This window comes from Rhagoletis pomonella, unplaced genomic scaffold, assembly GCF_013731165.1.
Source record: "Rhagoletis pomonella isolate Grant_MI unplaced genomic scaffold, Rhpom_1.0 Rhpom_scaffold_00005, whole genome shotgun sequence".
NCBI lineage: Eukaryota > Metazoa > Arthropoda > Insecta > Diptera > Tephritidae > Rhagoletis > Rhagoletis pomonella.
Window position 1 is genome coordinate 16,435,917 of NW_023458559.1, and position 13,917 is coordinate 16,449,833.

The window sequence follows — 13,917 nt, forward strand, 5'->3', positions numbered from 1 at the left end:
GATCATTCTACGCATCTTCTTGATTATGACCACTACATTGTTTGTGGAGATTTCAATATTAACCTCCTTAGACCTGACTCCTTGTCAAATAACTTTTTAAATTCAATTGCTTCTGTTGGTATGTCTGTATTTGATACCTGTATGCCTACGCGCTTTCATGTAATGCTCGTCCTAGTCTGCTTGATATTTTTTTTGTCCCACATACTACAACAGCACTTCTTTTCGACCAAATGTCATTCGTATCTGATCACGATCTAATTTTTTGTTCGTTCGATTTCAGGTTAAATTCCAATTTAGATATACCAACCCAATGTTATTACCGTGACTATAATGCTATTAAACTAGACACTTTGTTTTCTGACTTAAGTCGGTTCCACTAGAACTCTTGTTGGCTGTTGGTTACTGCTAATGAAAAGCTAGATTTTTTACAACGTAACATTTTGTACTTCTGTAATAAGAACGTACCTATCCGCCAGTGTATTTATAAATCAATTTCGTGCCCTTGGTTTAATCGTGAAGTTAGACTCGAGATTAAAAAACGCAATATTTCCTACTACGGCCGACTGAGGACAATTGCAATGCTTATAAGCAAGCTCGGAACTTTGTGTCTGCTTCTGTACGTTTAGCCAAAAAAATTACTTCAGCTCAAAGCTCAATGCTGCGCTACCTTCAAAGCAGCTCGGGACGAACTTAAAAAAGCTTGAAGTGCGGTGGTTCTCTGAAGCCCCCTGTCCACTTGATCCAAACGATCTCAATAATTTTGCTTCATGTAGCTATTTGTCTGCCAAAATCCGGATGTTAGTTATCTTGAAGCTTCAATTTAGTTCTGTTACCGAGGAGGAAGTAGCCAGATGTGTCTACCGTGTTAAATCAAAAGCCGTCGGGAACGATGAGCTCCTGATATAGTTTGTCAAACTCATTTTACCTCATATACTCTGCTGCTTTACACATACAATCAATCATTGCTTGACAACTGCATCTTTTCCTTCCTCGTGGAAAGCAGCAATCGCCAGTCTGGTTTCAGAGCTGGGTACTCCTGCTCTACGGCGGTTACGAAGGTTTTAGATGATATACGCGATCCATTTAATCAAGGTCACCTAACATTACTTTGCATACTCGATTTTTCCAAGGCTTTTGATTCCGTTAACCACAATTTATTATGCGAAAATCTAGTTAAATACTTTACTTTAAATACTACAGTTAATCTTATAAATAGCTATTTGAGTGAAAGGTTTCAGAAAGTAAAATTCGGAATAAACTTTTCTACACTGCAAATGTAGTCAGGTGTACCACAGGGGTCCATCATGGCTACTCTGTTGTTTAGTATTTTTATAAATAACATATTCACCACCTGCTCCCATGTTCGCTTGCATGCTTATGCCTATGATGTGCAACTGTATATCTCTCATAGGTTTGAATTAATTCAGGATGTCTGTAATAAACTTAATGACGATCTAAACTCTATTCTTGCATGGTTAACGAACAACCTTATTTCTCTTAATGCCCAGAAGATACATAAGATATCGGCATCTCAGATTCCCACCTTACTTATTCGTACAGATCAGCTTAAAGTGGTCGAAAAAGTCAAAAACCTATGGTTCATTATTAACTCAAAACTCAGGTGTGATGATCACATAAATGAAGTTGTCAGCAAAATCTTTTACACTACGTTGTCTAAAAGTAACATCTTCCTAGGTACCGTTAGATACAAAAAGGAAGTTGGTCATAAGCAAATTGTTCCTTACATTAGCGCACACAAGGGGTGGGTTTTAGGGTTCGAACCCCGGCCCCCCTAAAGCTCATAACCTCAAATATTAACTGTATCTTAACGTTTAGAGCCCAGCTCTCAAGAAAAATCACAAGAAATATGTTTTATTATTTCTGTTTGATTTTGCTGTAAATTTTCTTGAAGAAATAAATCTGTGTTCATATGGAAAAGTAGCTTATGTCGAAAGGCTGGCTTTAGTATAATGCGGCATTCCCTTTACTCTTTAAACGGCAAGGAATTTTTTGATGAGACTTAATAAGAATATTGACTTGCTAGTATCGGAACTACTTCTTGCACGTTTATTTGCCAAAAGTTCTACAACAGCTCAGCGCCAGTGAGTCATTCGCAATCGTATGCTGCGAATGCCGATTTATACTAAAGCCAGCCTTTCGACATAAGCTACTTTTCCATACGAACACAGAAATATACGAGCATTTTTTCTAGAGAGATGCAAACTGATTTAAAAAAATTTGATAGAAGAAAATTTCTTTTCCATTTCATGTGCATCATTTTATACGAATTTTTTGTTTTTCTTGAGAGCTCTTAAAAGTTTAACTGGGAATGAAAACATTGTCCTAAAGATATGCATTGCATACTCACTTAAGTACTTTTGTTTTTTACACCTTACAGCCTAAGAGATTTGACCACTGATATCACAGCGCACGGCAGTGCGCGCGAGTGACGAAAGCAGCAACAGTTGCATGCTGAAATGACTCGCTTATATATACACGAGATTTGGAAGTTTTTATCCAGACGTCCAATCGGCATGTTTGAGATATCGTTGGAAAGGTCTTGCAGAGTGTGTTCAGAAAATGTATTCAAGCTTCATAAACGATTAACCGGATCCTTAAAAATAAGGCTAAAGTGTTGCGAAACAAAAAATGTTTTTTTGCTTTTGCCGGTTTAAGGGGGCATGTGGGTACACCCAGCATATTTAGTGTTATTCTATTGGTCAATACCTTTCAAACGATACCTTATATATTAAGTTCCGGCTACTAATTGGAAAGATATAGAGCTGAAGAAATGTGTTTTGGTTCGTGCCTTAACTACGAGATGCTTTGGTATGTATGTGGCGTCTGTACGTACCTTCATTTAATTTTTTTCAAACTTTCAGGAATTCAAGTACAAAAAAAACTAAGACGGTTTTGTTCCAGGATGTTTTGAATCGTATGCCTTTGTGGGCATGGCTGCTGCCTGAAATTCGAAAAAAGAAAATTTTTTAAACTACCTCTGAGGCCGCCTTACTAAGTTCATGTCATTGATGTGGATATCAGTAGAAGGGTCTTCAAACAAGCTATATAGCGCTATCTTTTGCGTTTATAAAATATAAATATCTCATAACGTTACCGCCTGAAAACTAAAAATCGGGCTGCTGAAAATATACATTTCGGGTATTTTCTCAAAAACTGGTCAGTCGATTTTATTCTACGTTTCCACAAATCTAGCCCAAAACCTTAGCTTTCAGCTGGTATACAGCTTATATCTGGGAAAACTCTTGTTGTGAAGATATTGCGATCCGAATTGGAAAAATGTCGCTCCAAAAAGGGTCAAATGGTTAAAAATTAACATATCCGTCTAATTTGGTTACTTTAAGATATAAAAATAACATACCCAGTTCCCTGAAAAAAGTGCCCATTCCCCGATTGCCTCTTAAACCGAAATTCCCTGCAAATCGGGGAATTTCCCGCGAGTTGACAAGTTGAAGGATGCAGCTGTGCTAATCACTTCGTACATGTCTTGGGAACCACAATTTGTGTGTTTTTTAGAGTTTTTTAAAGTCACATTGTTTTCCCCATTTAATTGCAGGTATGTACACAGTATGTAGCTATGCTACATGGGTTTATCACCCGCACTTAACCTACCTGGGAAGACGCGTACTATATTACCTACAGTTGTACATAAATATGTATGTAGGAATGCATTTAGTTCACCCAATGTGCCGCTACTACTTACATACATATACACATATATGTATAAATTGCCACTGAGCAAAACTACTTGAGAAAAAAGCATTAGTTTAATAGCACGAGCGCCACACCGTACACCGTAAGAAAAGCACATTGTGCGCCCCACACCCGGTAGAAATCTTAACAAAAATAAACTACGAGACAATCGGACGAATACAGTTGTTTATTGTATCCAAAGTTGATACCAAGTTGATAAGTTTTTATCATGCCTCATAGTTTCTTTTTTATTTTTTTCCAATACAAAGGATATGATCATTCTTTTTCGCTTTATTCGGTATTCGAAAAATTATATGTTTCAATGGACACATCGATTAGAATACATAATTTAGATTTAGATAATATTTTTGCTAATTTATTTGAGAAAAATAAAACATTTAGATTATTGTTTTTATTTTCGTCGATTTTAAATTTGCTACCCCAAAATAATTGAGATTACCTCTTTGAGGTAAAATTTTCGAGTGACGAAAGCTGAACTAGAAACACAAAATTTATGATATCAATTTCGTGACGAAAATTATACGCATTTTTTAACTGCCTTTGAAAGTACGGAAAATCTTTTATTATTTAGTCGGAACGTTGCGAAATTCCGTCTACTGCTAGAAACACAAAATAAAAAACAGAACTTTTGCAACGATTCGTATGAATAACAAGTAATTTTTAGCAAAAAAAAACCGACTTCAACTCTCATATAAAAAAAAATATAATATATATATATATATCTCATGATCCACAGATCGGATCTTAACCAGATTAGTATGGGACCACCTCTGAGACACTACCTTTCCGATGCAAAATTACCGAAATCGGTTGACGTGGTCCAACGTGGTTATGCGGTAACATACATAAAAAAAAAATATATATTCCGACGAACTGATAACCTCCTCCTTTTTTGGAAGTCGGTTAAAAAATGCGGCAATCGTGGAAAGTCACCATCTCCATTGAAAACACCGTGCGACAAAAACCAAAAATTTTTAAAACACACATAAAAATTAATTTATTTAAAAAATAATTAGCCAAATATAGTATAACTGCGTTTTTAGTTTTCTCTCTTACGTCAGGATTTTTTAAAAGGACTTTTAAATTTCTAGGATATGATTGAATAAAAGAATTATTTAAAAGATTTGTTGCATTGCAAAGTAACAATATGGGTACAAATTATAAGGAAAAATTCTGTAGAATTAAAAAATAATAATTTTTTGGTGCACCAGGACGAATAAGTGTTGAAAATGTCCTTTTAAGATTTTATCCTTGAATATCCTTAGAAATTTCCAATATTTATTTCTGAAAGAAATATATGTCAAGGACTTATATGTAAACTACCACATCCTCGAATTTCGTCCTTCTAATTAATTACACATCTCTTTATAAGATATTGATAGTTACAAAATACATAAATGAAGATACTGGAATCATTACACTGTACAGCATCGGCTGGGTATTTGACCAAACCAATTTTTTTAAGAGATTGAGCCATAAATTTCTCCGTTTTTCGAAGTTAGCCTCCGAAATCGAGATATGGGCCTTCGAAGTTCGAAACAGGGCCTTTGGTAAACAATTATTTTTAATTATTATATATAAATAACTAAAAAATACTAAAAATACAGACGTAGTCCGCCTTTTGGTCTTATTTAAATGGTATATAACTTTTTTTGTGTAAACTTATATTAAAACTTTAAATTCCAAACAGTCTAGAAATGATTTTCAAAAAATTGGTATCGTTTCTTCTTTTATGCATATTTGTATGTTTCGTATGTAAAAATTTGAGAAAAAAAGCATTTAAAAGGAAAGAATATCATTTTTTATAAAAAAAAAAATATTTTATTTGTTTTTGTTATTCTATGGCATTATAACAGTTATATTCACAATTTTCTTATTGAGCTCGAGGCCGTTTTGTAATGAAAACTTTTTGTGGAAAAGCAACAATAATTTGAAGAAATGTAGAAGTGTTAGCTATTTCGGAAATCACCACATTTCCTCATCAGACGTAGGCAACAGCGTTGCCATTTTTGCCGTTTTCCGGCTAGATTTAGCCGGTTTTGATAGCAACTAGCCGGAGAAAATTCGATCTAGCCGGCAGCCGATTTGTTAGCCGGTTTGTAAAAAAAAGTTAGCCGTTTTTAGCCGATTTTACTATTTGCCTAATTTTCAGGTGCAAAAAGTAAACAAGTTGTTCGAAAGCAATAATGCAGACCCAATGAAGATTTTTAATGAACTCAATGTTCTACTTTCGCATCTATGCTCCCTAGTGGTTATTAGCGCGGACACATTTGAACCTATATGCTCCCCGTTGGAACCATACCTTGCTCCATTTCCTCAGTTTTATCACAGTTTTGAAGAGTATTTAAAAACAAAAGTAAGCACAAACGCTTTTGACCACGAAACCGAGAAAAAAATTCGAGAAAATGGTCGCTATTTTATTATCACTTTAATAAAGGAATTACCCCAACGCCTCCCTACAAATATTGCCACACTAAAAAAAATTGACTTTTTTCGGTTGGAAATGCATTAAGAGTAATTAAACCAAAAGTATTTGTTCAACTACAGCAACAAAAACACAAATATAATGCCGACGAAATAACATCCATAGAGATGCAATGGCAACGGTTAACGTTACATACCTGGAGTAATTTAGACTCAACTGTAAAATTTTGGGCCGAAGTTTATCAATTTCGAAATGCCCTAGGAGAAAACCCTTTTGCTGACCTTTCCAACCTAGTTTTTAGTTTTCTTGTTTTGCCTATAAGTAATGCAGAAGTAGAGCGAATATTTAGTTCAATGAATATAATAAAAACTAAGCAAAGAAATCCAATGTGCGTTAAAACGTTAAACGCTATTTTATATATAAGATACGGTTTAAAACGTGAAAAAAATGCTGCCATAATTTTACTGTAGATGACAATCTCTTAAAATTAATGAATTCAGGTGATATATACAATAGTGATTCATTTGATGATGAGGAATATACACGATATAAATTAATGGTGTTAACTAGTCTTTCGTTTCTTGCGATTTATTTAAATAAAGCATGTGAATTTTTTGCCAGAGTCTATGTGAAATTTCACTAAAACATTTTAGCCGTTTTTAGCCGCTTTTTTTGCCAATCTAGCCGGTCGGCCCAAAAAGTTCTGGCAACACTGGTAGGCAACTGGCTGAGTCAGTAGGATCGTCGGTTCGAATCCTACTGAAAGAAGTCTGATGAGGAAATGTGGTGATTTCCGAAATAGCTATCACTTCTACAATTTTTATTATATATATATTTTATTATATTATATTTTAAACAAAAAAAATTACTAACCGATTTTTAAAATATTGATATCGTTGTAAACGTAATCAAACCTTCTGATATGCGTATTTGTATACCTTGTATATAACAATTTGAGAAAAAACACTTAAAACGAAAAAGTATACATTTTTATAAAAAAAATTAACAAAAAAAAATTACTAAAATTAAATTCCAAACAGTCTAGAAATGATTTTCAAAAAATTGGTATCGTTGTAAACGTGATTAAACCCCCTTTCTTCTCTTATGCATATTTGTATGCTTCGTATGTAAAAATTTTAGAAAAAATACTACACCTAAAAGCAAGAAATACCTTTTTTATAAAAAAAAAATATTTTATATATAAGTTTTCATTAAAAAAACGGCCTCGAGCTCAATTAAAAAAATTGTTGAATAATAAATATTTTAAACAAAAAAATTACTAACCCATTTTTAAAAGATTAATATCGTTGTAAACGCAATCAAACTCCCTTTGTTCTGGTATGCATATTTGTATACTTCGTGTAAAAAAATTTTAGAAAAAATACTACACCTAAAAGCAAGAAATACCTTTTTTTAAAAAAAAAATATTTTGAACAAAAAAATTACAAACCAATTTTAAAAAATTGGTATCATTTCAAAGGATACCAGAGAACTTATTCTTTCTTAAACCCAAAAATTTTCTATTTATATACACAAAAAATAAAAAATAAATTAAAAAAAATTTTGTCCCTCTATATAAACTCAAAGTTATTTAAAAAAAAATCCTGACGTCAGAGGGAAAAACTAAAAACGCAATTTTACTATATTTGGTTTTGTCAACAGATGGACGGTGAAACCAGAAATCGAGGAAAATGAACTCTAAAACTCTTTTTTAATATTTTTTATTACTTTTAAAAGGTGAGCGGATCTTGTGTTTATAGAACTTTATATTAAACAAGTAAATTTCAAATTGTGGGACGTCCCTTGAGGTACCATCTTTCGGATAAAAAAAAAGAATTATGGAAATCGGTTCACGTGGTCAAAAGTTATGGTCTGATTATGCATACTTCGCACAACTTCGCATAAACTTCAAACTGTAATTTCGTATGTACTTTGTATGTATTCCATTACCCAGAAATTAGCAGCACTTTTAAAAACTTAGCGATCTGTTGAGTTTAGATTTTGCTTCACATTTTCTTAAGTTACACTTTTAGTGCACTGGTACAAATGGTTGTGCGAAGTTATGCGAAGTTTGCTTAATCAGACCCTTATGCGGTAGCATACATAGCAAAAGAAAAACTATTCCGGCGGTAAGTCTATGGAACTCCCTCCTATTGTCATTAAAGAACTCCTTACACAAGGGTAATTTCAAATACCTCATATTTAGGTTTTTCTCAAACAATTGCGATAATAAATAGTGGTTATAAACGTACTCGTAATTAGGGCCGTTTTCTAACGTAAGCAGTAAATTTGCCTTTACTAACAGGGCAGATAAATTGTTCCTTAATTTGAAGTGTTTTCGTTTTCTTACCTTGCCGGTAAAAATAAATTTGTTATTCCGTAGAGTGAAACTTCACTACATTTCCGAGAGTAAAACTTCACTACATTCGTCATAAAATTTCAAATGTTGGCAATGCAACATAAGCAAATATAGAGCAAGAGCAACTGTTAGCAAAAACCAAAACCCTGGTTGAAATATCTAATATAGCTGGCTCATGAACCAAAATCAAACCAAAATTTAAAGTTGGGTACAAATTTTAAAGGTTGCATCAGGTGAGCAACAGTTTATCGATTCGAGAAATTAATGCGCTGCTGAGAAAACGAAAACTCGTATATCGGGACTATAAAGTGGCCGGTAAACTAAAGGTTAGATGAGAAAACGGCCCTTAATCTTTCAATACGTAATTTTATTTTTACTTTTACTTCTGTTTTATTTTTCTATCTTACTATCTTAAGGGCCGTTTTCTAATGTAAGCAGTAAAGTTGCCTTTACTAACAGGGCAGATAAATTGTTCCTCAATTTAAAGTGTTTTCGTTTTCTTACCTTTCCGGTAAAAATAAATTTGTTATTCCGTAGAGTGAAACTTCACTACATTTCCGAGAGTGAAACTTCACTACATTCGTCATAAAATTTCAAAGGTTGGCAATGCAACATAAGCAAATATAGAGCAGGAGCAAGTGTTAGCAAAAACCAAAACCATGGTTGAAATATCTAATATATCTGGCTCAAGAACCAAAACCGAACCGAAATTTAAAGTTGGGTACAAATTTTAAAGGTTGCGTCGGGTGAGCAACAGTTTATCGATTCGAGAAATTAATGCTCTTATGAGAAAACGAAAACTCGTATATCGAGACGATAAAGTGGCCGGTAAACTAAAGGTTAGATGAGAAAACGGCCCTAAGTAAGATTGCTTTTGCTAACTTTTCTTTTATGCATGTATTTTAATATGCAATTATATTCATGTATTCATTTGTTTTATTGTGTAAAAAAGATCTCATCTTAAGGGCCGTTTTCTAATGTAAGCAGAATAGTTGCCTTTACTAACAGGGCAGATAAATTGTTCCTCACTTTAAAGTGTTTTGGTTTTCTTATCTTACCGGTAAAAATAAATTTGTTATTCCGTAGAGTGAAACTTCACTACATTTCCGAGAGTGAAACTTCACTACATTCGTCATAAAATTTCAGAGGTTGGCAATGCAACATAAGCAAAAATAAGGCAAGAGCAACTGTTAGCAAAAACCAAAACCTTGGTAGAAATATCTAATATATCTGACTCATGAACCAAAACTAAACCAAAATTTAAAGTTGGGTACAAATTTTTAAAGGTTGCATCGGGTGAGCAACAATTTATCGATTCGAGAAATTAATGCGCTGATGAGAAAACGAAAACTCGTATATCGAGACGATAAAGTGGCCGGTAATCTAAAGGTTAGATGAGAAAACGGCCCTAATGCACTAATGTGTAGGTACTTAATAATAATAATAATAAAATTATCTAATGAGGTACAGCGTTAAGAAATTACACCCTTAATAAAATACGAAATGACGAAGTGAGATAAAAAAGAAATGGTAACCAACCATTTCAAATCCTTTGGTACGTTTTCATTATTTGACCAGCTTAATCAAATGCTGTTGGTCCGATTCACATCACCTCCAACTTTTTGAAATTTGATGCACTGTGTAATTTTTATACCCGAGCGCACTTGTGCACAAGGGTATATTAATTTTGTTCACATAACGGTTGTTTGTAACAGCCAAAACGAATCGAGATAGATATAGACAAATGTATACATAAATGCTCAGAATGAATAGAGAAATCGATTAAGCCATGTCTGTCTGTCCGTCCGTCTGTCCGTCTGTCCGTCCGTCCGTGTACACGATAACTCGAGCAAAAATTGAGATATCTCAACAAAATTTGGTATGTAGGTTTTCGTTAATCCAAGGTAGGTTGGTATTGAAAATGGGCGAAATCGGAATGTAACCACGCCCACTTCCCATATAACGGTAATTTCCAGAAATACGAAAACTGCGATATTTTAGTAATTACTGGAGATAATTCACTCAAAATTGATATTTACAATAATTTTCAGACGAGAAATAAGAATATTATAAATTTTTGAAAAATGGGCGTAGCCACGCCCACTTATGGTAACATGTGTATATCTTGGTAACCGCTGCACCAATTTCTTCCAAACTTGGCACAGTTGTTGGCCTTCGCACAACATACTAAATGGCCGAAAATTTTTAAAATCGGACAATAACCACGCCCACATCCCATATAACGGTAATTTTCAGAAATAAGAAAACTGCGATATTTTAGTAACTACTAAAGATTATTCACTCAAAATTGATATTTAAAATAAGCTTTAGACGAAAACTAAGAATATTATAAATTTTCGGAAAATGGGCGTAGCCACGCCCACTTATGGTTACATGTGTATATCTTGGTAACCGCTGCACCAATTTCTTCCAAACTTGGCACAGTTGTTGGCCTTCGCACAACATACTAAAATCGGACAATAACCACGCCCACGTCCCATATAACGGTAATTTAGAGAAATACAAAATCTTCGATAAATCAGTAAATATTAAAGCTAATTTATTCGAAATTGACGCTTGCAACAATTCTTAACCAATAAATACGTTTGTAATACAATTTTGGAAAATGGGCGTGGCACCGCCCACTTATGATCACATATATGTATCTCGGTAACCGTTCTACCAATTTGTACCAAACTCGGTAAGGTTATTGTGCTTGCCACATAAAAGCAAAACGTTGAAAATTATTGAAAGCGGACTAAAATTGAGGCCGCTTTTCATATAACGGTAAATTTCAAAACTGCTTGAAACTTCAAAATTTCGAAATCTAAGGACTCTAATTTACTCAAAATTGATACGCCCCGGCTTACCATGTAGCGGTAGCTTTCGGTAAGGTGAAAAACATATATTTAATACGTGCGCCGGGTATTTAATGTTTGGTTCCGCCCGAACTTAGACTTTCTTACTTGTTTATATATATTTTTGTGTGGCCACATAGCTACAATTACGTTTTGTGATTTTAAAGATTTTTATTTTTCATTACAAATTAATTTCTTATATGAGTAGTCCATTTGCAAAGTGCGCTATGTTAATTTTTTTAGATTTTTAGTTTTTGGTGGATTACCTACCAGTATTTATAGTAGTTTCATATCCACTAACAACACAGATAAATTCAAAATCAAAAGTTATCAAAACAAATTCTATGTGACTGAGAAATAGAATTTTCTACTTTTCAGTCCATTTTAAAAGCGTGGTATATTAAAAAGTTTTTTTTTTTTGATTTATATTCTACTCTTCAGTCTTGTCTGTGTAAAATTTTGCAACAGATATTAAAATAATTTAACTTGCAATTAAAAGAGAACAGAAGACTATTGCGCAAAATGCACCACACAAATATTTGCGCAAATACAAATTAGTACAAATAAGATTCTTATTCGATTCCCATTTGTAAAAGTTGGTACTTGCGGAAACATCTGTGTGGTTTATTTTGTGCATATGCAAGCAAAATAGGGGTATTCTCCCGTTGCCTGGATTGCGCGGTTTGCAAAGCTGTCTCATACGAAAACCGGTTTTTACGTGCAATCTGTGCACCATGCAAGGGCTTTGCAAGACTCAGAGAATACCCCTAACATTTTGTGCTCGTATGCAGTATTGTCAGGACTTCAAAAATATAAAAGCTAGATCGGACAAATAAAAAAGCTAAAAAAAGTTAAAGGGCCGCAAAAAAGGTTGAAGAAAGGCCAGCCCCTTAAACAGTTCATTAACTCTTATACACAAAGAGGTGTTACAAATGTACCACCAAGCAACAAAAATGTAAATATCTCGAGAACCAAAGTACTTACGATCATGAAATTTCATGAAGTTCGTTTAATAAAACCATTTTAATAATAAAGGGGCTCTTTTTTAGGCTCTGGAAACCCATAGTCCTTATAGACAAAGTAGTGCTACATTTGTACCACCAAATATCTTCATACATAATAATATGATTACAATCGTGAATATTTCAATTAGAGCGAGCTCAATCAAGTTAGCAGCACTGAAATGAAAAAATGAAGAAAAAATTTCTTCGTATTATTGTGCTCATTGTGTGCTATTTTCGGCCACTTTTCGTTTTTTTTTGGGCTCCAACCATTTGGTAAATAATTAAGACTTTGCTAAGTTAACCGTAACTTAGCAAAACATTCATTCAATGAAGTCTTTTTACTTCTTATCTGGGCTTATTTTTTTGGGCGTTTTATGTGCTTTCACAATACGCTATCTGGCCCACTTCTTAAACTTTGGTCGAACACAGATAAATATTATTGAGAAATTACGCGCTATTTTGGGGCTTTTTAGAGTCACCAAAATAATTATAGGAGCTCATCCAGTTTCCGAGATAATTAAGACTTTGCTGGGTTGACTGTAACTTAGCAGAACATCCATCCAGTGAAGACTTTTTACTGCTTATCTGGGTTTATTACTTTGGGCTTTTTATGTGCTTTGCAAATATTGCCCGTTGAACATTGAAAAATCGCTAAAAATATTTCCCAGTAAACATTCAAAAATCGCTTGACGTCGCGGTGCTGAAGAATTAGGTGATATTTGGGGGCTTTTTAGGGCCGTCAAAATTATTTAAGGTGCTCACTCAGTTTCCGGGATAATTAAGACTTTGCTAGGTTAAATTTAACTTAGCAAAACATCTATTCAGTGAGAAACTTTTTACTGCTTACTTGGGCTTATTTTTTTGTGCTTTAAAAACATTGCGAAGTAAACATTGAAAAATCGCTTGACGTCACGGTAGCCGACCAACTTTTTAAACTTTGGTCGAACACGGATATATATTGCTGAGGAATTAGGTGATATTTAGGGGATTTTTAGGGCCGTCAAAATTATTTAAGGTGCTCACTCAGTTTATGGGATAATTAAGACTTTACTGGGTTAAATGTAACTTAGCAAAACATCTATTAAGTGAAGACTTTAACGTCTTAAGTTTATAAACAACTGTCAAGTGAACCCATTGGGGTGTTTAATAAACTCAGAGTTTAATTTGACATTTGTTTTATTACTTTTTCTCATTCCGAAATATTCCGAAGTAGCCGTGATGTAGAATACCAACTTTTTAGCCATAAAGAAATAAAAAACAAGTAAGAAAGTCTAAGTTCGGGCGGAGCCGAACATTAAATACCCGGCGCAAGTATTAAATATATGTTTTCCACCTTTCCGAAGGCTACCGCTACATGATAAGCCGGCGTGTATAAATTTTAAGTAAACTAGCGTCCTTAAATTTCAAAATATTGAAATTTCAAGCATTTCTGAAATTTACCGTTATATGAAAAGCGGCCGTAATTTTAGTCCGATTTCAACAATTTTCAATGGTTTACTTTTATGTGGCAAGCACAATAACCATAACGAGTTTGGTACA